Genomic DNA, 24,745 nt, shown 5'->3' on the forward strand with positions numbered 1-24,745 from the left:
ACCAGCCCTGAAAACCTTCTCACCCTGCCAAAAATAGCCACCTCGATGGATTTCAAGGGTAACAGCACTCAGAATCCCCCAGGCTCATCCTCTTTGGAGATTGATAAGATTGTATGCTATATATGTACATATAGGCGACTAACCCTGCATGTAGTCCTAAGAGGAGAGCAACTGGCAGTGGTGGAGGCAGATTTCCCTTTGAAGGGGGGTATTTAAAGAGGGGAACAAAACGTTCACTGGGGCACCAGTGCCGACCATTTCTTTTACATGTGCATAAGGTTAATAGTGGTTAAAGGTACCAAAGCCAGGCCAGTGATGTCGCTGTACACCACGTTTGATGTCCAGTATGGACTAGCCCATTATATGGGGCACGATAGATAGATAGCTAGCTAGATAGCTAAATAGCTAGATAGATAGATAGATAGACCGATAAGCTATTGATTTAGCTTACCATTTCAACACACAGTTGGTGAAAGCATCACAATTCTCATTCACAGACTTCCAGTACATTAGATATGGCCTATTATCACGAAAATATACACAATACTCACTAAATTATAACAGTTTGTAGGTTTTACATACTGTCTTTGCAAACCATGAGGCCCAGAGGTACATTGCCACAAAGATAAAGTCGAAACAGCAACAGCACAGAAAGCAGAAATGCAACGCCCCCTCCCCCCAGCATGTGGGGTGCACGGTTGCAAGTCTCCAGGTATGCGCATGTCCTCTGTTTCCCTGACGACAAAAAAGTAGAATGTTTCAGGTCTCAAACCCACTAACTAGCAAACTGAACCTGAAATGACAGTAAATACCACGAAATGGGCTCCAGATCAGAGGAAAGTATTGTTTTGCTCCTGGGCAAGGTGAAATCATGAAATATAAATGACATGACATAAGCGAGTATTAAAATCACTGCGATCGGCCTTACTTTACTGACGCAATGTCAGTCTGTAATTCCAGCAGCTGCTGCCAGACACATATTTATTTAAACTTTTCGGTCTTCAGAGGTTAGTTAGTTATTCTCATCCTGAGAACTAGCATTTACATGTTAGCATGTTCAATCTACAGAACCCTCAAAAGCAGAGTGATTGCTGACTTAAATTTATAGGTTGTGATCTTGCCAAAAAAGTGGTAACCTACTGCATAAATAAGAAGGGTTATCATGTATGCAGTTCTACAACATATACACGGCTGTTTATTCCTTTATGTGTAACAGATCAAAGAACTACAAAGTGTTAACATTTGATGTGAAATGGAAGAAAGGAGGAAATATTCATCTAGTAGATGAACTGTACAACATAGAATCAGAAAACCTAGGATTAATTCTGCCTTCCCCGCTTGATCAAATTGTGTGATCCTAGGCAATTACCTACTTCATTGTCCTCCTTTTACTTTATTTTTTGAGAGCCACTTAGAACACATCAGTTCAGCAAGTGCATGGTACAAAACAACCCTCTTGTATATGTTTTTAATAGAGTTTAATGTATCTCTATCCATACACATAGTAACTGACTTGCCTCTCGGTTCCATGATGAGACAAGCTGTAAGGATGGTGGGGAGAACAGCATGGATATTTCAAAACCATCACTTCTAATGAAGGCAGTCAGAGCAGTGATACAATCTAATGTACTAAAGTGAAACACTTCTTAATTTTTATTTTATTTTTTCAGCTTTATACATCGAGAACGTGGCCCAAGGGCATCGGAGCACTTTACATGAGAACCAGACACTTTACATGACAGCCAAACGTTACCCAATTTTTTTGGGCACAGTGAAGTGAAGTGATTTGCCCAGAATCACAGGATATTGAGTCAAGGCTGGGATTCAAACCTAGTTCCTCAGTTCCAAAGTTGGCAGCTCTAGCCGTTAGACCATATCGCCTCCCTCATCCTCCTTTGTGTTCAAGAAATACTCTTGAATGAGTTTGAAGAATTATATTTTTTACACAACTTTTGTTGCATGATTTACATGACAAATATGTTGATAGGTCGGCTCGTGTTAGGGCTCTTAGAGCCAAACCTGGTCCTTTGACCGGCTATGGCTCAGCTCTATTAATCCGCTGGCTTGGCCACCTCTACTCGCTCAAAACACAGCTACCACAGGGACCTGGTCCCTCGTTTAAAACCTACTATCATACCCAGTAGCGGCCCGTGGAGGGAGTGCTGCGGGGCGGTGAGGCGGGGCGGGGGGGGGGGGGCAGGGTGGTTGGTAGTAAACTCCGGCTCATGGCCGACCGGAGTAATGTAAATAAATAAATAAATAAAAACTAATTTCATTGCGCGCCTGAAACGCCAAATGCATTTCAGTGCGCGCAATGAAATTCGTTTTATGTATTTATTTCTTTACATTACTCCAGTCGGCCGTCAGCTGGAGTTTACTACCCCTCCTCCCCTCCACCGCCCCACCCACCACCCCGCGGCACTCCCTCCATGGGCCGGTACTAATCATACCTGAATGTTTTTGATGATCAGCTCTTCATAAAAACATGTAGGTGAAACACAAATAAATGCAGCAATCAAAAAAAGAAAACATAAACATCTCTTTGGGAACGCTTCTATGGCAGTCTGGGCCATGTGTGCCACTCTACTGCTCTGCAACATGCCTCTTCAAAGACTGCTCATTGGCCCTGAACACACACTCTGTGGGTGGTGTTTCCCTGACAGCCTTTTAGCTCCACCACTGGCTTATGGCCTTGCCCTTGAACTCTGAGTTTCCTTGCATCTCCTGGGTTGCACTTATTTTATTTCTCATAATATATAATGTCCTATCTCACTAATCAAAAATACAAATGGGGCTATGCTACTTAAAGTGTAAAGCAGTGCAAAAGATGGAGCAAATAAATATTGAACAGCTTTTGCTGCCTTGGCAACAGGGCACAGCAATAGGGAATGGAGACAAGAAGTGCACCAGGGCAAACAATTGAAACAAAGAGGTTTCACACTGTTTTGTTCACATTTTTACTTAATTAGAAATGGGCCATTTATATTTTCTTCGCTGGAAAGAAGGGAGTAAAATTTATGCAAAACCTGTATGTTCCATTTCTTACAAAAGTAGTAAAAATAATGAAAAAAACAGTTTGTTCCATTTTTCTTTTAACCCCTTGCATGCTCATGACTGTCCCCGGCCCTCATGCGTCATGGTGGGCGTGTGCTCACGACAGCAGGGGGCCGTCCAAATCCCGTCCACTATGTAAATTGCCCACACAGTGAAAGAAGGGGTTAAATACAATTAAAATGAAACAAAATAATACACTGCATTTTTTTTCTGAAAACCAGAGCCTAGCTTGTAAAATAATACCTGCCTGGTTGTGGGATTTTGTCGGAAAATGATTTTATAAACCATTTGTATTTGGGGCTTAGCTTTTAAAGAGGCTTCTTTGTAGAAATACTCACTCATGATATTGATATTCTGAAAAGGAAATTATTACTGTCATGGAGTTGTGTATACTTCACCTACTTGTTCTTTTTTTTGTTTTAATTGTTTTTAAGATGCATTCTTTTATGGCTGAGATTCAACCTAATAAAGATCTTTGACTGAATGACTTGCCAGGACACGAGGGGGTCGATTCCGATTCAGGAAAAACCACTCCGAATAGCTGTACAGAGCATTTATTTTTCCCGTACGAATCGTACCCTACAACGTCCCCGTACGTACGACGAAGTACGATTCGTACGAGGAGCTGGACTCCGTACGAATCGTACAGAGACCGTACGAATCAAATCCCCGTACAAATCTCCCTCGGAACCCGCTGTACACAACACCCGTACGGTTTCGCGGCTGGTTTTTCCGACCCAGCAAGTACGATTCGTGTCGGGTACACACCGTATGACGCTTTTTCTACGGGAGCCGAAAACATCCGGAGAACCAGAGTTCGCCACGAAACAGGTACGGAACGGCCCCCCTTCCGGGTACAGTCCGTACACCCCATGGTCGCAGGGGTAAGGTGCGTACCCCTGCGACCATGGGGTGTACGCACCGTACCCAATGTTCGCTGGGTGTACGGTGCGTACACCCTGTGATCGTGGGGTACGGTGCGTACACCCCATGATCGCAGGGGTATGCACCGTACCCCTGCGATCATGGGGTGAACGGACCGTACGGTGTGTATGTGATTGTTTGCTTTTCCGTACGAATCACCCTTCCCTTACGTGGACCGTACGAATCGCGTCTTCATACCCCGGTCCGGATCGTACTCGTCGGGTCATACGGCATGTTTACGATTCGTATGGAGAGTGGTCCGGATACGAATCGTACGGACTGTATTTTTCCAGGATCAGAATCGACCCCTAGGTGTTACTTAGGAGGCCGCTGCAGCTTGCACTGCCGATGGTTCCTGCTAGGATTGCAAATACCAGTACCAATGACGCATTACAGTTCTGAATTCTGTAATTTAACATTGAATTATTTGACTCTCTGCTCATGTGCTTTGGTAAGACTGGAACTGCCTGCATGGAGTCAATGTCATAAGGGGACAGCTGCCTGGAAAGTGTTCTTCATAGAGTGGCTCAGCCCAACCAGGATGATTGTGATATCTGCCCCATTACTGCCAGGGAGGTTCTTAAGGCGATAGATTGGATTACCCTAGGGATAAGTGCCAGGATTAGATAAGGTACAGGGGACCTGTTTAAAACCAATAAGGATATCTGGGCGCCCTATTTTGTCCTGCACTTTAACTGTATTTTTGAAGGATTACCAATCCCCCCACGTGGGCAGGGGCAAAGATTGTCCCGATCTATAGGAAGGGCTTAAGGTATCTTCTACCCAATTACAGGCCAATCAGTCTGATAGTGCTGGATAGGGTTGAATGAGTGTATTGAGGACGTGGTCTTGCTATCTCCCTTACAAGCACAGTTTAGGTCAGGGACTAGCACCACCGATCAAGATTTAGATTGTCATTGATTTATTGGAAACACGTTGTCCTGGGGTGTAGAAGGCTCTATGTAGTCTTTGTCGAAATTTGGTCGGGTTTTGATTGAGCCCAGAGGGAGGCTCTGTTGAAGGTCCTAATTGACCTGAGAGCACCTAAATTCCTTGTTGATGTCATTAGTAGGCTACACCAAATGAACTACGCACAGGTTCGATGTGGCTTTCTAGGGGAACTAGCAGGGCCCATTCAAGTTACTGGGGGAGTGTGAGGCAAGGGTGCGTCCTTACCTCGAACTTGTTTATATTATACATTAACGACCTGGTGGCCCATTTGGAGCAGTCCAAGCACAAAGCCCAGAGTTTAGTCAATAGGCAGGTTTCGGCGCTCCTGTCTGTAGACGACACCTTACTGTTTTCCAAATCTCCAACGCGCATACAAAATCTGTTGGGCCAGTTCGGTGTCTTCTGTGGGCAGGGAGGGCTTGAGATCAAACTTAAAAAGACTAAGTATGAAATGAAATGAAATGAAAAGAAAATTTATAAAGTGCGGTAGCTGCCCTGAGGCGTCCTAGCGCTAGAAAAGCTGTGCCTTCTGGTCAAACTGTTAACAGGAAAGATTATCAGACTTTTGTGAAGAGGAAGGTTTTTAAGTGTTTGCGGAACAGGAGTAGGTTGGGCTGGGATCTCAGATGGAGGGGGAGGGAATTCCACAGTTTAGCCGCGTTGTAGGAAAAAGATCGACCCCCGCATCTTGATCTTTTAATCCTGGGGACTGTAGCAAGGAAGGACTGAGCAGAACTGAGCTGTTTAGTAGGGTGGTAGGGGGTAATTAAGGAGTGATTAATAGCCGCACCTGTTCTCCAGAACGCTTGGTGGGAAATACAGAGGGTCTTGAAATTGATTCTCTCCCTGACCGGAAGCCAGTGAAGACTTCTGAGGCCGGATTTAACTGAGAGACGACGGGGAAGCTGCAGCAGAGTACGTGCTGCACAGTTTTGTATTATCTGAAGCTTTCGTAGGGTGTTTTCAGGGGCTCCTAAATAGAGGGCATTACCAAAATCCAGGCGGGACTGAATTAGGCATTGGACTACAATCTGTCTTGCCCCAAAGGGCAGCAGGGGGAGAATCTTCCGAATGAGCCTGAGAATCCCAAAGCAGGTAGCTGAAAGTTTGGTTGCCTGACAATTGAAGCGGAGTGATTTGTCCAGCCAGATACCGAGGCTTTTTATTGTGTCCTTAGGTGTAGGGGAAGGGCCAAGACAGACAGGCCAGATTGAATTGATCGAGGAGGCAGGGGAGCTGCCGAGGAGCATCAGCTCTGACTTGTCTCCATTCAGTTTCAGGCAAGAGGAGGTCATCCAGCTGTTGACTTCTTCTAAGTAACCCCTTAGGTTGGCCTGTGCATTATGCAAATCGAGCTGGTTAAGAGATACCAGTAGCTGAGTGTCGTCAGCATATGTTATGATCTTTATCCCGAACGGACGGACTATCTCAGCTAGTGGGCTCATATACACATTAAATAGTGTTGGGCTCAAAGAGGGGTCCTGCGGCACCCTACAGCCCAGAGGTTTTCTGGGGGAGATGGTGTCACCCTCGATGTATGGTCTTGAACCTTTGCCACACAAGGAATAGGGTCATGGCTGATTTACATATGTCTGGTCCAAACTGGGGTGGTGTGGTGATCAAAAGAATGATGGATTAAACCCAGATCTTTGTGACTGGGGTGAATGTTTGCATTGTCCAGCATTCCGTCCATCAATTGTTTTTTTTGCATATGTCACCCTAAGTGGGAAGGGTATGCCCCGACATGGGTTCCGTGCTCACTACACCACTGGATTCAAGCTAGCCTGGCTGATGAAGGGTGATGCCCTGAAACCTGTCTCAGGATGTTTGTTTCCGGTCCAGTGAAGACCTGGCTTGGCAGTTCGGGCTGGACTGTTCCCATAAGGAACAGGGTCAAGACTGATTTGCATTTGGCTGGTCCAAACTGGGGTGGTGTGGTAAGCAAAAGAATGATGGATTAATCCCAGATCCTTGTGACTGGGAGTGAATGTTTGCATTGCCTAGCATTCCGTCCATCAATTTGTTTCTTTTGCATTTGTCTCCCTAAGTGGGAAGGGTATGCCCAGATGTGGGTCCCAGTCTCACTACACCACTGACTGAAGAAGGATGATGTCCTGAAACCGGCCCCAGGATGCTGGATTAAAGCTAGCCTGGCTGATGAAGGGTGATGCATTGAAACCGGTGCCAGGGTGCTTGTTTCCGGTCCAGGAAGGACCTGACTTTGCAGTTCGGGCTGGACTGTTCCCATAAGGAACAGGGTCAAGACTGATTTGCATATGGCTGGTCCAAACTGGGGTGGTGTGGTGAGCAAAAGAATGATGGATTAAACCCAGATCTTTGTGACTGGGTGAATGTTTGCATTGTCCAGCAACCCAACCCACCTGCATCCGTCCCTTAATGGGGTTCCCTTTGAGAGACTTTGTACTTTTGAATATCTGGGTACCCTCCTACAGAGCCCTTTAGCTGGTCTGCACTGATCCAAATGGAGTAAACTTAAGCTAGAGCTCTACTCGGGAGGTATCCTGAGGGCCCTCCATGGCTCCAGTTTCTGCCCACTTTCGCCAGACCTCCAAATTTATAATTGACAAGCACTTGAGGGGTCATTAAATGAAGGAGAAAGAACAATGGGGACATGAGGATGTCAATGATATGGAGTTGGTCAACAATCACTTTCTATGACTTTTAACTAGTCTCTCCTCTAACACCCCACTTCTCCGACTCCAGCTAGGACTTGGTCATAGATAGATTGCCTATAGAGCAGCCCTTAGACCCTTAGGGGCAGATTTACAATAATTGGCGCATCCCCAGGGATGCGCCAGTTTATTGTGCGCCGCAGCTCCGCCACCCATGGTGCACCGCATTTACAATGCGGCGCACCAGGGGGCAAAAACGGCACAGATGCGTGATGCATCTGTGCCGTAAAGGTGGCGAATTGCAGGAGTTGCATCGCAAGCGCGACGCAGCTCCAGCAATGCTCTGGGGGGCCCTATCTATCGAATGCTGCGTCAAGCCTTACGCCTGCTTCAAGCCTGCGCAAGGTTTTGACGCAGCATTGGCCTAAAAGTGCCTGCGTGAAATCTTGTAGATTTCACGCAGGCACTTTTGCGAGGCGCACCTGCCCCAGAACGCCCACCCTGCGCCGGAACGCCCACATGTGGCGCAGGGCTTTACAACGTGACGCATCTGCCTAGATGCGTCACGTTGTAAATGGGTCGTAGGGATGCGCCACGTTTAAGCCGCCGTTGCGTGACGCAACGGCGGCGAAAACGTGGCGCAAGTGCAACATAAATCTGCCCCATACTGTTCTGGAAAGGGGTCTGGGCCTCTGCAGACTTAGTGCCATATCGGATGGGATTGGAGGAGATCCTAAGGCACCCTGGGACTCTTAGGTTCCCTTGATTGGGGTTTACTAAATCACATTTGATTGAGCTTAGGTGCAAGCATTTTGGGGGGAACCCTGAGACTGCTTGTAGAATATCAAAGTCGGTCCTTAAGGGGATTTACTAGAAGCATGTATATGGAGGATTGCATAGTAATAGGAGGGTGAGCCCTTTGACCTTGGCCTTCCTAGACTTTAAAGATGCTTACTCTTTGGGAGAGTACATGGATGTCATTGAGCCCCCGCTTGCAAAAATCCCATGTATTAAATTTCACTTTCTGATTTTGTCGCTTCGATCTGCCACTGCGCAGCGTTCCTCTGTTGATCCTGATATGACTTACCCCGTTTATCCCGAGCTAAAAGAGACCATTGACAATGTTGTGTTATTATGCCCACATTACCATGCTCACAGAGGAAATGGATACTGCTGTAATATGGGGATTAGAGTTTATAGGTCGGATTCTAGGATTCTCAGATCTAACACAGCACCTCCAATTGTGTTTGCTGTCTCCCGCTTCCTGTTGTCTATGTGGAGATGTAGGCAGAGAATTGTAGTGCTCTGAAATGTTGCATTGTCATTGTGTAGATATGCTATGGCCATCTGGCCAGGTTCAAGGAAATTATAGTGCAGCAAACGTTTTCATTTTTGTTATCAATTGGATTTTTTAATGAATGTCTCATTAAACTGGGCTTTGACTTCTAGTAGATGGGATTTTAAGTTTTTTTATGGATTATGTTTTTAATTGCCTTTATTCATGGTTTTAATGTTTTACTGTATTGATGTTTTGTGTGCATTTGCTTTTATGGCAATAATTAATGAATAAAGATTATCGCTTCATAAATATGTACTGGAATTGCGAAATAAGTGTTGATGTAGAGCACCTGCAAACACCGGTGCAAATTAAGCAATGTTGAAAACCTCACTCAAATATTAAATGATTTATTAGAAGTAGATGCAGCATAATTTACACCCAATTTCTCCTAAGCTTATTTCCTTTCTTTTTAAAAAATGCGCAATAATATTTTTGTAATGCGCAATTTTTATCACTATTTTCCACCAAAGTGTACCCTGTAAAGTCTGCGCCAACATTTTGAAAGAAATACTCATAATATTTTTTGCACTAGTGCAACTTCTCTGCTTTTTGCCTCCTACCTCCACCACCGGGTGTCCGATCGACAGCCTCCTACTCACTTCAAAACATTGCTGCATTAAATGCTATCTTTGGTGTTCAGGCTTGAATTTTGATTCATACACAGAATAATGACACTGAAGCTTTTAGGATCATAATATAACTTTTTAACCCCTTCGACGCTCATGACGAGCTGGGCTCGTCATGAGGTAGCCTCCTCGCACGCTCATGACGAGCCCAGCTCGTCATGTAAAGTGCGAATCCGCAAAATCCAGCGTACGGGGGGGAATCATGCCGCACGCATGCGGTTAACTGTTTGAGAGTATCGGCCAGATGTATTAAACGTTTTAGAGGTCGCAAACCATTGATTCACTAAATCAGAGGTTTTACGAACTCTAAAAAGTTATTTTCTATGCATTAAACCAATTTAGGAGTCGGTAAAGTTTTGCAGACTCCTAAAGTTGGTTTAGAAATGGTTACTGAATCACAATCTGGAAGTAGTCTAATTTGTGTGTCCTCTCCAAATCATGATCAGTACCATATGTATCAATGGTTTGCAACCATAAATTGAGTCGCAAACCATTGATAAGTTACCGAGTTGGAGCAGTAACTGATACTCAAAGGGAAAGCAGACCTCTTTCCACCCCTTCCCCTTTGGGAATCTGGGTGGCATCTTCAAGGGAAGTAGGGACTAGTCCAAATGACCAGTGTCTACTTTCTCAGAAGTTTTTCAATATTTAGTTTTTTTAAACAGGTCCATTCCCTTTAAGGAAATCGAGCTGCTTAAAAAACAACAGATTTAAATTTTGTAATGCAATCACAGGGATGATGGTATGCTGACGCTTTCAGACCATCATCAATTTGACTGTAGCCAATTGAAGGGAGTCGCAATTTGCGACAAATCTAAATAACATTCATTCAGCATATCATTCTACAAACCCTCCGATTCAGAATTTTGCAAGCCAACCTATTAGTCTTTAGGTCGATTTGCAAAATTAAATACTGGTCATAAAAAGTAGAGTCACAATTAATGACCACATTTGCAATCAGTATCTTCAGTTCAATTTTTTAAGCTGTTTTTATTGATCATTTTCAAGCATTGGCACAGCAGCAGTTCCGTCCATTCAGGTTCTTATATAATATCAGTTGACAATTAAGACATGTGCATAGGAATGTATACAACATCCCCGCCTCACGGTCAGGGCACTACAAATACATTAGGTAAACAAGTAAACATAAAACTATAAGAACTACAACATTCGCTTGCTCGTAGATGACTTGTGTGTGTTGCACATCATGCCCGTTATCTGTTCACACCAGGCTCTAGGACCACATCTAAATCTGTAGGGAAGAGTGTAAGTCCTGAGGACTATGCTGGGCTCTGGATGGTCATTCCACAAGGGCCCTGATCCTCTCGTTATTGCAGTTAAAATGGGATGTTATTATATTATTAAAGAATTGGTACGATAGTTGAGTGTAATAAGGACAGTTTTTACAGTTTTGTAAAGGTATCAAGAGGTACAAATGAAGACATTTTTAGGAAAAAGCTACAACTTGCAACAGTGAGATAATTTAAATAAAATCTATGGATTACAAGATGTAGTCATTCTTCATGATCTTTTTGATTAATAGAAACAAATCCAACTGTGACCCATTGTCTTACAATTCTCCTACAGAGAGGCCTGATGCTTTATTTCTTTCTGGTACACTTCCCCGGAGACCATACAATAAACTACTTTTTAGGAAATGCATTTGCAATGTATCTGTGGCAGCCACCGGTGCATCTGAACAGGAGCAAGAAAACACCTGCACTGAGGAGTAAGAGGCTGATTCAGAAGAGCATTTATAACTATGGGAAGTAGAACTGCAGGGGTACTCTTTTACACACTCTTACATGCCTTTGTGACTCAGTCTCGAAATGGCCAGCTCCCCGTAAGTCAAAGCGCAAAGAGAGCACAGTCCTTTCCTATTTGTACTCATTGTATATATGACTTGAATCATCACATTTTAGATATTTTATGGCAGATCCAAAAGGCATTTATGAGTAAGTAAGAAAGAGTACTGTAGGAGTACTCTTTTACATACTCTTACATTCTTTTGTGGATTGGCCCCCATGTTATTACAGGTGGGATTACAGTTCAATGAATTGGAGGAGCAGGTGTCCCATTTGGATGATACTGACTCTTTAGGAGTACCTGGTTCTTCCATCTTTCAGCAATGGGGAATAATCACTTTATGAGGAAGCTCTTTCTGACACCAGTAAATGAACTGGGCCAAAATCACCAACCCCCCTGTATCAATTCCCCAAGAAATATGGGAGTTTGTAACTCAACAAATTAGTGTGGGTCACACTTCCATTTTTTGGGAACATAGCACGCTGTTGACCCCTAGAGTCACCATGACACCAAGCTGGTCGATGCCTCTTTCTGCAGGAACTTCTCAATAGTAGGTGATATCCTGGTTGACCAAGTTATGCAATTTTTGGTGTGCAAGTAAGTAAATCTCTTTTAGGATAATGTTTTTAAAAAATAGAATTGGCCCAAAAAATATGAGCCACTGAAAGACGAAATACACTCGGCCTAATAACCATGCATTTAAACTGGTTATGGGTTTTACTCAATTTAACACCTTCACAGAGCTTATCTCATTTTGGTAAATAAATGCATTTATTTTTAGGGAGGTTTTTCCATATAATAAGGATTGTGGTCAGTAACTCAATCGCCGCTAGTCGTAAGTTTGTCCTTTGCAGTAACCTAACATAAATGTTACTGGCCGGTGGTAGTTTATCCTGCCATGTGCACTATTTTACCCACTAAAGATAATGGCATTGCTACCGACGTGCCACAGTATGGGGACAAAAGTGTGGGGCATCATTCCCAGATAGGCAGGATGATGTAGAGCATACTTGTGGCACCCCTCAACCTCTACTTCACCCAGTCTAAGCATACTTCACCCAGTCTGGCATGACTGCTAAATATAGCATTTTTGGAAACCTATTTCTTCTGTGATCAAGTCTGAACTTTCATACTTGTAGACAAATCTGCTGAGTTTCACTCAACAATGAGCAGGACTAGGTTAATGTTTCTCCAAGTGGTCATGAAAAGAAGCAGATTCAGAGTACTGGACATGAATATCTGTTTGCCCACAGAATTTGACAGGTGGTACCACAGCCTTCCCCAACCTTGTCTTCCATGTGCGCCTCAGTCATCCTTTATAGAAGGGATTGGTATTGTAAACACACACACACACACACACACACACTGATTTAAAGGAGCGCATTCCACTCTGATTGGATGTGCTCTTGAATTCTGTCACTGCCTGAACAATTAATTATCTGGTACTCTTCAACAACAGTGCTAAAGAATTGGCCTACCAGCCCTTGAACATGCAATACATTGAATGGGTTTCAAAGTATCCCAAGAACCACATCACAGAGTACAAAAGAGACACAATTAAAAGGGTGTATTTTGCCCGGTTGTATGACGTTACAACGCATACTTTTACAACGCATACCTTTACAATGCATTTTTTACAACGCAACATCCATTACAACGCATTCCATTACAACGCATGCCATTACAACGAATTTTTTACAACTACCTTTACAACGCATTCCATTACAACGCATACTACCTTTACAACACATACCATTACAACGCATAACATTACATTGCATGTATGGTAAATATTGGATAGTGTAGGGGTAAAAATTACTATTCTAACTCCAGGGGGTGCAACAGTAGGGTAAGTGTTGGATAGTGTAGGGATAAAAATTACTATTCTATCTCCAGGGTGTGCAACAGTAGGATAAGTGTTGGATGGTAATGGTATGCGTTGTAATGGTATGCTTTGTAGTGTCATGCGTTGTAATGGTTGCGTTGTAATGGCATGCGATGTAATGGATGTTGCGTTGTAAAAGTTTTGTTGTAATGGTAGGGCGTTGTAAAAGTTGTGTTGTAAAGGTTGTTTCCCTTTTTGCCCAAATTAAGAATGGCTATTGATCCAAGATAACTTTTTGTACCAAAAACAGATGAGAGATCAAGTGATGTCAGCATGCACAATAGGTGTATTCTATAATCAATGATCAACAGCGTGTTATGCGGAAGAAAACTGAAAGTGCTGATGTCTACTGTGGGTGGGAGGGAGGTGCAGCAAAATCAAACATCAGGACGTGCAGAAACATTGACATGCGCACTTATAGTTCAGAGACCTGATGGATGGGTGGGGAGGGTGTCAAACCTAGTTATATCTCCTAGAAATTGTCTAGTTTCAGGGGTTATAACTACTGCTGTGGATCACACCTGCCAGTAAAGGCCCTCTCCTGAGTTATGTTATGTTATGCTATTTGGGAATTTCATAACGTGCAACATGCACCGTAGAACTGGTCTCATGACACTTTCAAAGAAAAAAGTACTGATGCTAAAAAGTGTCAGAAACAGTTTATGATGTAACAAGCACTGTGGCCACACTTAGCCACGTATTTTTCAAAATATAGATTTAGGATTGTAATTTTGAGAAGAACAGATGAACGGGAGATATTGTCTATTAGGAGTTAACGTACTTGCAAAGAAGGATTGGGCAAGTCATAAGAACTGTGGAGTCTTGTTTTTTTCAACCTGGATATGCTACCGTATGGCATTTACAGAAAAGTTACAAGCAGGCAGATTCGGATTATCGGCCCTGAAGAAGTCTACAGTGCATTATGCTGCACGACGAAACATGTGTTGGCTCTTTTTCTGCAATTAGAACTTAAGATCAAGCTGTGTTTTGAAACTACTACTTGGCTGTTTGGAGACATGACATATTCGAATAAAGAAATTGAATCTGAACTTGGGTCAAGAGTTTATTGTATATCTGGACAATATAAAACACTAATTGTGTGTTCAGGGTGACTTATTTGTTTATATATCCCCTCGGGTGAGGTGATTAACGAGGTTGAATCGGTGACCAATCTGTTCTCCCTTTGAAGCACCGAATATGCAGATAATTGTGTGTACACTCAGCCCTAAAGAGTGTTGAGCGCCCTAGGAACTGACTTTTCCTGGTTACCAAATTTAAATTATAATATTAAAAAAGAACAAGCCTTTTTTGCCTCTTTGCAGACACCATGCATGGAAGTGTGCATGTGCTGCAAATAATTGTTTTCAATTTTCCATTTTAAATATTGTGCTATAGGCATCTTCGTAGGATAGTGATCTTCCGAGAAGTTAAAATAACTCCACCCTAAACCATCTGTCCCAAAGCAGATTAGACAGAGTGCTTGGTTGATAAGCAGAAGACCCTAGATTAAAGAATTAAGGCACCTCGACATGCAAGACTTGTTTGCCTTCAACGGTGGAAGCCTCTGTCCGCCACCCGCCTTCTCATTCCTAGAGACACCGGAAGGAATTTGCATCAGATCTCTCAAAACAAGGGTCAGAATTAGAGTGGCACTCCCCTGAAAAGATAAATAAACTAAAGTTTGTCCTACATATTTTAGGTGTTGCCTACAGACAGCTGTACTCCTCTTGAGCACAGCTTATTTACAATTCTTTCAATAGGATGACTTATATTCTTCCACTCCTTTCATTCTGGGAACTCCTTTTTACGTCAGCGCTTCGTGTGAGTGCCTATTGTTTCTTGCTCTCGCCTTTGGGTGCTACTTCCCCACCGAAACACCTGTCCCTGCATTCTACGTCTTGAACCCACCTTCCACCCCAGATGTTCGGTTGGTTTCAACATCTGGTTTGTCTGGTTTTCTTTTGTTTACAACCCTCTTAACCAGCTACTCCAATATTCACCCCTGCTCAATCATCATTTCTTACTCCACTCTGCCTTCTGTCTCATTCTTTCTTTGTTTTATCTTATAATACGTTTGGGTGGTGTGTGGGTGTTGGGGGGCCGGGTCGCTCCTTTCTAAAAGGAAAACAAAACATACACTTTGACGCATGTTTTATATTTTTTTTAACATTTTCTTCCAAGATGGTCTGTGATGTATGCGTGCCCATGCATGGGGACACTGGGCCGTGGTAGCATCATAAATAATGTATATGCACACAAGCGTGGTGATGCTGGGGCCGTGGTAGTTTCATGACCCACATGCGCACAGACCTAATGACTCCACCCACGTACACCTTATTGCACTGTTTCCAAATGCTGTTTCACATCAGCAAGCAAGCCTTTTAATTCCTTTTTGCCAATGTGAAGCAGCATTGGTAAAAAAGCATTGGCAAAGCCAAAGGGATGGGTAATGCCACCAGAAGGCAGCCATATCAGCTTTGCCAATGCTTGCTTTCAAGCTTCTGAGTTCAGTGGGTGGTGATTAATAAACAAATGCAGCTGCATAATGTGACAAAGACCTGCCGTACTAAGTTACCCTGGTAGCCTTCATAAATGTGAATGTTTAATTAGTACTTGAAACAGGAAGCTGCAAAAAGTACCAGCTGGGGACCATTTTATTCGAGGCCCTTTCCTTATTTGGTAACGTCATTTAGTACTTTAAATCTAACTACAGGATTTCAATGTTACTCCATTAGAAAAGAGTGGTTCAGAGGTACCCAGAGACCTGGATGCAATCTTCTAGGTGGCGAGGCACAAAACGTTGAGCGTCATAAGGACCCTGAAGGTTTCTACAACCCCTCCCCCCTCCTTTCGCAAGAGTGGGAGTCACTGGCAGCCCTCAACAATGTAAACAGTTTCAGCATCAGGGCTGAGATCAAAAGGAACCTAGTGCACGTGCACTAAAAAGGCTTTTCCAAGCATTTGGCACCTGTGTCTGCCTGGAAGGTAGTTACCTGGGCAGGGTCTGAGCTGCTCCAAACATAAAAGATTACAGGCACGTGGAAACAGCAAAAATCAATAAAAATGTCCAACAGTTTATAATGGCCCCAAATCTACTTTTTGATTCTTTCTCACTAACAAAGATCCATGTTTAATTTGAAATCATCACTGTATTTATTTAAATCTACAACCCTGCATAGGCTTTTCTATGTAGCTTCCATGAGCAGGGCTTCTAAGTCTATGCCGCATAATTGTGGGAAACAAGTTTGCTTTCGGCAGTTTACATTTAAAAAATGATAATTTGCAGTAATGATGGGAGTATAAACGCACGGATCCTTGGGGGTATGGGTCTGTGTAAGTGAGAGAGCAAAAAATGAAACTGGTAAACAGGAGGTGAGAAAGGGAGGGATGTGACTGAGAGAAGGGTTTGTGGGAGGGAAAGTTGTGTGAGAGAGGGGATGGACCAAAAGGATGTAGAGAAGTGAAATAAAGGGGGTTGCAGTGAAAAATTGCAAAGGAAGGCCGTATGTGTGCAAGAGAGGGGGACAGTGTGTGTGTCTAATCTTGGCAAGAAGAGTGGGGGGGCAGAGACGGATCTTAGAACATGGAGTTACATTAGAAGGCAAAGCTAGAATATATATGCAAATGAAAAGTATGAGAAAGGAGAGTGAACGTTGGACAGAGAAAGAAAAAACAGAGGAAAAGCTAGAAGGAAGAAAGACAGAGAAACAGAAAGTGATAGTGAAGTGCGGGGACTGCCTAATAAACAGGGAAGTAGAGATCAGAAGGGGCATGGGGGGCAAGCACAGTATAGAGGTGAATATTCTTTATCATTGTCAGTTTGTTCTGCCATCTAAGGATGAGTTTAGCCCCTCTAGCTGAATTGAGATTCAATGGGTGGGTTAGTGCTTAGAGCCTCGCCACAATATGATGCTCTCATTTTCTGGGCTCTGGTTTGCCCAAATTGTATTCCTTTGCTCACACCTTGATGAATCTGAACTTTCAATGTATTGCTATGAGAACATTTCCTATATAAACTCTCAAATTTGGGGGTGATTTCTAATTCTACTAGGGATGCTGTCCAATTTCTTACGGATTTTGCTGCTCATTTGGGACTTCAAAAATGTATTACTTAGCTTACTATTCTCTTTTGCCCTGTTACAGAGAGCCTTCATGGCAGTGACTTCATGCATCTGCACTTTACAATTTCTGTATGGTACTTTTCGATTGTTTGTAATAAATATCTAAAATGTTTATAATTCTGTCCTAGAACTCACTTATTGAGTCTGTCCATACTTAACTAACTGTATTTCAGAAATGTTGTGTGGTGCTCTGTCTTGAGACACATTGCCTCTGGAAATGGAGTTTAAACACTGTCCCAGACCCAACCTCCTGTAGGCATATGGTGGAGGTGTATTTTTGGGGAGTAAGAATGTAGGGGTTCCAGCACCCAGAAAAGCAAAACTACTTGTGCCATAACGCAACATGCGGTTGGATGCCTCTTGATAACCCCGTGAAATGCAAATTAAAGGTCATCTTTGAATTTTCTGGCTTTTTGTCCAGGAGGCAATCAAGGTTAAACAGTCTAGTGTGGTTGAAGATGGCCTTCCACGTGTCTCTGTGTGTATCCCACTTTATGGGCAAACAATAACATTCCTCTAAAAAACAAAATGGCATTCGTATTATGAGAACAGTGAGTGTCTACGTGGGGTTGGTGCACTCGGACACAGCATCCCCTAAACCCACTGGTCCCAATGGCATTAAATTGCAGCAGGAAGAGACGGATGTACGACATTACAACGCATGCTTTTACATCGCATGCTTTTACAACGCGAGTTTTACAACGCATACCATTACAACGCATAGTGCTTTGGGGCGCTGGATAGGGAATTATTTAATTTACTATTCCAACTCCAGTCCCCGTGGATAGTAGGGAAGGTGTTGGATAGTAAATTAAATATATTCCCTATCCTTGAGTGCCCCCCAGCGCAATGCGTTGTAATGGTTTGCGTTGTAAAAGCTGCGATGTATAAAACATTGCGTGGTAAACGTTGCGTTGTAAGTGATGTTTCCCGCAAGAGACAGACATGTCTAAGGAGACTTGCAGTAGCGGCTTGCACAGGTAAGAGCGGGGGAGGCAGTGGGGCGGGGTGGCAGGTGGAAGTCGACAGACAAGAGGATAAGTAATATTAAATAAATAAAACCACTTACTTTGCGCTCAATGTATTTAATATTACTTATCCCATCGTCTATCTATTTCCACCTGGGCCCGCCTCCCCCTCCCCCTCTTACCTGTGCGAGCCGCCACTGGAGACTTGAGAAAAGACAAACAGTATGCTGGGCCCTGTTACTGAGCCAAGCCAAGAGTTTGGCATGCTTCATGTGTCATATCTACAACATCTGTGTGAAGTGCCCTGCCTTGGACGGATGCAACATGTGTTGCAGGTGCTGTCCCCAGGGTTGCCAGTCTGCCAGTTCTCAGAAAAGGGATGGGGCAGGGGCAGGGGCAGTGCGTCATTTCAGCCGATGGAGGCAGGTGGGGCTCGCCAGCACTCAGCTCTGGGGACCAGAACTTGCATTTCACCACCAGACTTTAACCCAGAACAACAGAGAGAAAGGCTGAAAAGTGGAAAAGACACAGGAAGTGAATGACAGAAAAACAGTGGCAAAAGGAGAAAGCATGGATGAAAAGGAACCTGCAGGAGTGAGCTCAAGGGGCAGGGAGTGTCTGGTGGTGGATGAACGAAGCAGGGGGTGAAATCCAGACTATGCAGTCTTGCCATTTAGCAACCCCAACTTTTGGCACCACCAGCAGCGGACTTCTGAGAAAAACTTTGGACCCAGGCACTTATTCTTTCACAAATTAAGCAGTGGTAAGAGGAGGTCTGTGTGCAAAGCTATGACTTGTTCTAGTAAAAGGGTGTGATCTTCGGCACGGTGTCACAACAACGTGACTCCTGGCATAATGATGGGGCTTGACCGAAGGCCTCAACATCAGATAATTAAGGCTTCACTCATCACTGACCTTAAATAGTTTAGACGTGGCTGACGGACAGTACAATACTGTAGACGTGAATTCCATACGAAATACTTGCAGAAGTGTGGCTCACTGGTTAGAGCAGGCAGACCCTGAAGCAGAGGTCAGACCCGGGACCAGGGTTCAATTCCCGACGCGGCAGGGTCTTGAGCTCAAATGTCCATGGACTCGATAATTCTCGCTTCGGTGCCTGACCTAATCATGGGTTCACACTCTGCAACTCTGGGCATTAAGCTTGCTTAATCTCCACAACGGCCCCCCTGCGGCGGGATGCCTGGCTTTCACCTTGGGGATGCCCTGTAGGGGCTATCTCACAGGGAAAAGCCAGGACGGGTTCCCAAGGCAAGCGCGGAGATACCCCTTCGGGGGTCGATTCAGGCGCTATATAAGAAACATAATAATAATAATTGCAATGGATCTATAGACATGCAGGCATTCACTATCCCAGAGAACCTTTAGCTAGGGCTGGATTGGGGACCAAAACCAGCCATGTCAAAAATGCCCAATCCAGCCCACTTCTTTCTCTCTCTCCTTTTCTGTCTCTTCCCCCACTCTCTTTCGCTCCCACTCTCCTTTTCGCTCTCCCTCTATTTCCTCTCTCGCCTCTCTTGTGCTCGGCGTTATTTACTTAGGGAGCTGGAGAAAGTGGAAAAGGTAAGTGCCAATGCCTAGTGGGATAAAAGGCCAGCCCTGCTCTTTGATACATGTAGGTGCTCCTCCTTTCAAACTAGCAGCTTGCAGGTAGTCCTCCTTTCAAACTAAAGAAGTGCAGGTACTCCTGCTTTCAAACTAAAAAAGTGCAGCTACTTCTTTCAAACTAAAGAAGTGCTGCTACTCCTCTTTTCAAACTAAAGAAGTGTAGGTACTCCGCCTTTCCATCTATAGAAGTGCAGGCAGGTACTTCTACTTTCAAACTAACAAAGTGCAGGTACTCTGCCTTTCAAACTAAAGAAGTGCTGCTATTCCGACTTTCCAATTAAAGAAGTACAGGTACTTCTACTTTCAAACTAACGAAGTGCAGGTACTCTGCCTTTCAAACTAAAGAAGTGCTGCTACTCCAACTTTCCAATTAAAGAAGTACAGGTACTTCTCCTATTAAACAGACGAAGTGCAGGTACTCCTCCTTTCAAATTTAGGAAGTGCAGGCACTCAAGACCTGCTTAGTTAAAGCAGTGAATTTATATAATCCTGCATACATCGTAGCAGACCGCTGCACAAATGCTGATACCGTGGCATGATATAATTGACCAGTTGTTACCAACTAATTAAAGAAGTGCAGGTACTTCTCCTTTCCAACTAAAGAAGTGCGGGTAATCCGCCTTTCCAACTAAAGAAGTGCAGGTACTCCTCTTTTCAAACTAAAGAAGTGCAGGTACTCCGCCTTTCAAACTAAAGAAGTGCAGGTACTCCACCTTTCTAACTGAAGTAGTGCAGTTACTCCTCCTTTTAAACTAAAGAAGTGCAGGCAGTCAGGACCTGCTTAGTTAAAGCAGTGATATATATAATCCTACATAAATTGTAGCAGTGCGCTGCCCAAATGCTGACACTGTAGCATGATGTAATTGGCCAGCTGTTACACTAGAACACGAGTATTCAAAGTACATTCTTTCTCAACGTACATAATAGTAGTATGTGCCTTTTGAAATTATAGAACAATTTATCATAACATTTACATTTTGTTACACAGTGAAAATCGGTTTTCATCTTATCGTTCCCAGAAGGATGAAATACTGAGACTTGCACGTCCGAATTCGGGCTTGCAAACTGCAGATCCCACACAGTTCTCCGCACTGAGCACTCATCTCACTGAGCTATCTCGGCAGTACGTAAGACTGCTCAATACAAATCGTCCATCTGCCGTTGCGTGTCAGTAAAATGCACACACGAAGGACAACAAAATGTCAGTAACACGAAGAAGCGCGCTTACTTCTTTATCCAGGCCGGCTCGCTGGCTCCTGCTGACGCCTCGGTTATGGGGTCTCCTGTGAGGGGTTACCACCGATCCTGGGGTCGAGGGCTCCCTTCCCGTGCCCATCAGCTGCCCCGTCTTCTCTCGCTCAGAGCCGCACCGACACGCAGCGAGGCGCCTTCTACAACTGTTTCAAACCGCACTCGCCCCAGAAGGGGACGCCCGAGGCAGAGGGGGAGGCCGGACGTGCATGTGGTTGAGTGTGGCAGGGTGGAAGGGGAAGTGTGGGGAAATTTGATATTAAGAAGCCAGGCCAACGTGTTTGCAAAACAAATGGCTTGTGGTGTGCACGCCACAGGGCCCCACTAGCCACCCAGGCCGCGGGGGCAGGCCACGCTCTCCACTGTGGCCCAGCTGGCTACAGATAAACAGCGCACGCTCTCCTCTGCTGAGCATGCGACCTTCTCACGCGCACAGGGCTCCCATACTTCCACGTCCCTGGGCTCCAGTGGTCAGAGACCACAAGAAGTGTTCATTTCGTTTTTTCGCATTTGTAAGTTCAGAGTAGAGATCTGAACTTTCATGGCCACTGCTTTTGCAGTTGGTGCAGCGGTATGACAAGGAAGCCACAGGCCCTTGTGCTAAGCAAAGAAAATTACCCAAGTAACTGCTGTTGGGGGAAGTAAAATACAGCAATAATCAAGGTTCAATATGGCCCTCCGGGCGCCGGTGCCACTGCACCTGATGCACCAGTGGTTGCTACACCGTAGAATGGGAGTAGAAAACACAATAGTGGTATTTTGAATGGCTTTGTACATGTGGTGTTGACATATGGCTGCCACACACGATATCTGTAGAAGTGGTGGCTGGCAACATTAATAAATGGTAGGACACTCACCATAAATGCTGCTGGCCGCCAGACCCTCTGTCCGGTGCTCCTCTCCCCGCGCTGATCCTGAGGGTGACAAGGAGCGGGAAGGAAAGGGAAGGGCATCCTTCCAAGTGCAGTATGAATCCAACCAAACCGGGAGCTGCTCTTGGGTTGTTTTCAACCTGACACCAGATCCAGGATTGGTTGGAAGATTGATTGCAGGACTGCTGGGTCAGAAGTGTGCATGTCTGATAGGCCGGCTGAAGATAGCCGGCCAGTCTGACATGCGCACTGAGCCCTAGGAGACATCTTGCAATCCACAGGAATCTGCCCCGCCCCCACCCTCACACTCCAGCAGCATGGTCTGTCAGCACAAAGAATAATAAAAAGGTAAGGACCATTTTATTATTCTGTGTTTACTGCTGCGCCAGCAGGTGGGGCGACGCTCTTGCGCCTATAAAGAGAAACCGCAGCTGCACTGGAGTACACATACATGCAATCAATCCTGCCATCACATACAAGCAAGCATGCAGAATGGTGCTCTGAAGAGGTGTCATGAAGGTGACTGCCTTAGGTGTCCATAAATCCTTCATTATTTGTATCTGTGTTGATCTTAAACCTGCTTATTAAAAATCGTTTCAGCGTTGGGAAAGCAGATAGCATGGATGTAAGAGAATATAGTATTGACATATAATCGTGACCTAAATAGAGAACTTATCCTGACCCATCGAAAAATATACTGCATTAATGCATAGTTCAACCTAACGCCATCAGGACAGTGGTAACCTTCGTTTTTGCTACCTAAGTAATGCATACATCAATATTGTGCAACCACTTGGCAGGAAGATTCTGAACACCCGTTGAGTGGCAATTAGACGTACAGCAGGAATGAAGAAATACTAATAGCATCTTGACGAGGTGTACCTGCAGCTGCATTCCAATGATATCTATATAGTGGCATAAATAGAAGATTTAAAAAGAAGCCACCACATATCCAGGATAGAGACATTATATGTCTCATATTACTCGAGGACAGTGCTACCTAGACACCTACGAGTAACCACTGTGACGGAGTCCTGATGAAGGCCTAGCCGAAACGCGTTGTTTGTCAACAAGCCACCAGTCTCTGTGCATAAAGTTTTACGTGATTTATGGGTTGTAATATGCACTACTTTTGACTAAAGTTGAAAAAAGAGAAAAAAATGATGTGTGTACAAATGAATTGAAATTATGACAATCTCGCTACTTGAAACACAGATTCATTATAGCATATGAAATGTATCAACTGTCAAAGGGGGCGAATACATGTGGTTCATAATTTAGTATTAAGATTGTAAATATATTTATCTTTATCTATACTTGATTTTAAAAAAAATCTACAAAAAAGATATAAGAATAATAATAATAAAACAATAAACTGTTTATACTTATTCTGTATTAGTGTTTGTGTTTTCACTGATTGAGTAATTAACGTAGTCTAGAGTTGACATGCCAGCCTAATGTAAAACACACCATGCCCAGTGTTTCCGCTTTTCCAAGCTGTAATAAAATGGTAATGACCATTTTATTATTCTGTGTTAACTGCTGCGCCAGCAGGTGGGCAGCCGCGGTCGGTAGTGGGAGTACCTGCAGGGCGGTGATGTGGGGAGGGGGAGGGGCAGGGTGGGGGGTAGTAATGTATGGATTACAGAGCTTTACAGGTAAGTAAACATATAAATAAATAAAACAACTTTTGTTGCGTGCACTGCATCCCCAAATGCGATGCAGGGCGCGCAACGAAATTCGTTTTATTTATTTATATGTTTACTTACCTGTAAAGCTCTGTAATCCATACATTACTACCCCCACTCTGCCCCTCCCCCTCCCCACATCACCGCCCTGCAGGTACTCCCACTACCGACCGCGGCTGCAGGTGGGGCGACACTCTTGCGCCTATGAAGAGAAACCGCCGCTGCACTGGAGTACACATACATGGAATCAATCCTGTCATCACATACAAGCCATCACATACAAGCAAACATGCAGAATGGTGCTCTGAAGAGGTGTCATGAAGGTGACTGCCTTAGGTGTCCATAAATCCTTCATTATTTGCATCTGTGATGATCTTAAACCCGCTTATTAAATAGACTGCCGAACTATCCTTGCAGCAGTGCTTACCTTGTAAATAAAGAAGTGCCATGGACCTAGCTATTGTACAAGAGCCCACTGCAGGAACTCCTTTCACTGCCACATGCTAGTCTAAACGCTCCTTATTAAACCTCACACTCCTATAAATATGATAGTTTGGACAATTCCAAGCCACCTAAAACAACAAGAATGGCCTGGATGCACCAGAATTATTTTTATAAATGTGCATTTAATTGTTAAACAAATGTGTTCCTACAGTGGTGGATTGTCATAAAGTGCCAGTGTTAATTTGCCAGTGCCAGTGTTAATGTGGAGAAGTGTGGCTCACTGGTTAGAGGAGGCAGACCTGGAAGCAGAGGTCAGCCCGGGACCAGGGTTCAATTCCTGGCTCGGCGGGGTCTTGAGTCCTAAAATGTCCATGGACTCGACAATTCTCGCTCCAGTGCCTACTCGATTCACGGGTTCACACTCTGCGACTCTGGGCAATAGCTTGCTTAATCTCCACAACGGCCCCTCGCGGCGGGATGCCTGGCTTTCACCTTGCGGATACCCTGCCGGGGTTATCTCACAGGGGAATACCAGGACGGGTTCCCTAAGCAAGCGC

At 44.3% G+C, this 24,745-nt stretch overlaps 1 protein-coding gene across 7 annotated transcripts in view; it reads right to left on the minus strand.

Moving 5' to 3' along the window:
• Nucleotides 1–24,745, minus strand: part of NHSL2 (NHS like 2) — a 1,069,731-nt gene that overhangs the window by 134,575 nt on the left and 910,411 nt on the right. The window contains exon 1 of one of the 7 annotated variants that reach the window (XM_078663806.1): nucleotides 21,162–21,348. The exons of 5 other annotated variants lie outside the window; for them this stretch is intronic. The gene's annotated coding sequence lies outside the window, so the exon portion shown is untranslated. Of the gene's footprint in view, nucleotides 1–21,161; nucleotides 21,349–24,745 lie in introns of those variants that run through there. One more of the 7 variants, XM_078663805.1, reaches the window with a different exon arrangement.

The sequence above is a fragment of the Lissotriton helveticus genome, chromosome 10 (genome assembly GCF_964261635.1).
Source record: "Lissotriton helveticus chromosome 10, aLisHel1.1, whole genome shotgun sequence".
NCBI lineage: Eukaryota > Metazoa > Chordata > Amphibia > Caudata > Salamandridae > Lissotriton > Lissotriton helveticus.